This window comes from Fopius arisanus, unplaced genomic scaffold (assembly GCF_000806365.1).
Source record: "Fopius arisanus strain USDA-PBARC FA_bdor unplaced genomic scaffold, ASM80636v1 scaffold00243, whole genome shotgun sequence".
NCBI lineage: Eukaryota > Metazoa > Arthropoda > Insecta > Hymenoptera > Braconidae > Fopius > Fopius arisanus.
In genome coordinates, this window is record NW_011887982.1 from 27,612 (window position 1) to 28,069 (window position 458).

Sequence of the window (458 nt, forward strand, 5' to 3'; positions counted from 1 at the left end):
GGGTCTGGGCTTGCTGGAGAGTCTACAATCCCCTTCTCCACAGCTGCTGGACTCTCTGGAGACTCGGGGTCTGGGCTTGCTGGAGAGTCTACAATACCCTTCTCCATAGGTGTTGGACGCTCTGGAGAATCATCATGAACATCATCACTGTCAGTAAAACTTCCAATCTCCGACTCTCCAGAGAGTCCAGTTGGTTGGTCAGCATCAACAGACATCACAAAGGCAGAGCACTTTTACACTCACGTCACAGAATCAACCGAGCTCTGTACTGGGAAGGAGATTCCTTATAAGCTATAAAGATCTCATTGACCTAGCGAGAGATCCGCCTCCAATCACATTTTTTTCTCATCATGCAGCTGGAGAGCTTGGAATCTATAAAAATGTCAGCACCCGTCCATTGTAATGATTATTGTATCAATATTAAGAATACGTGATCGGTTTGGCACAGTTCAATTGAA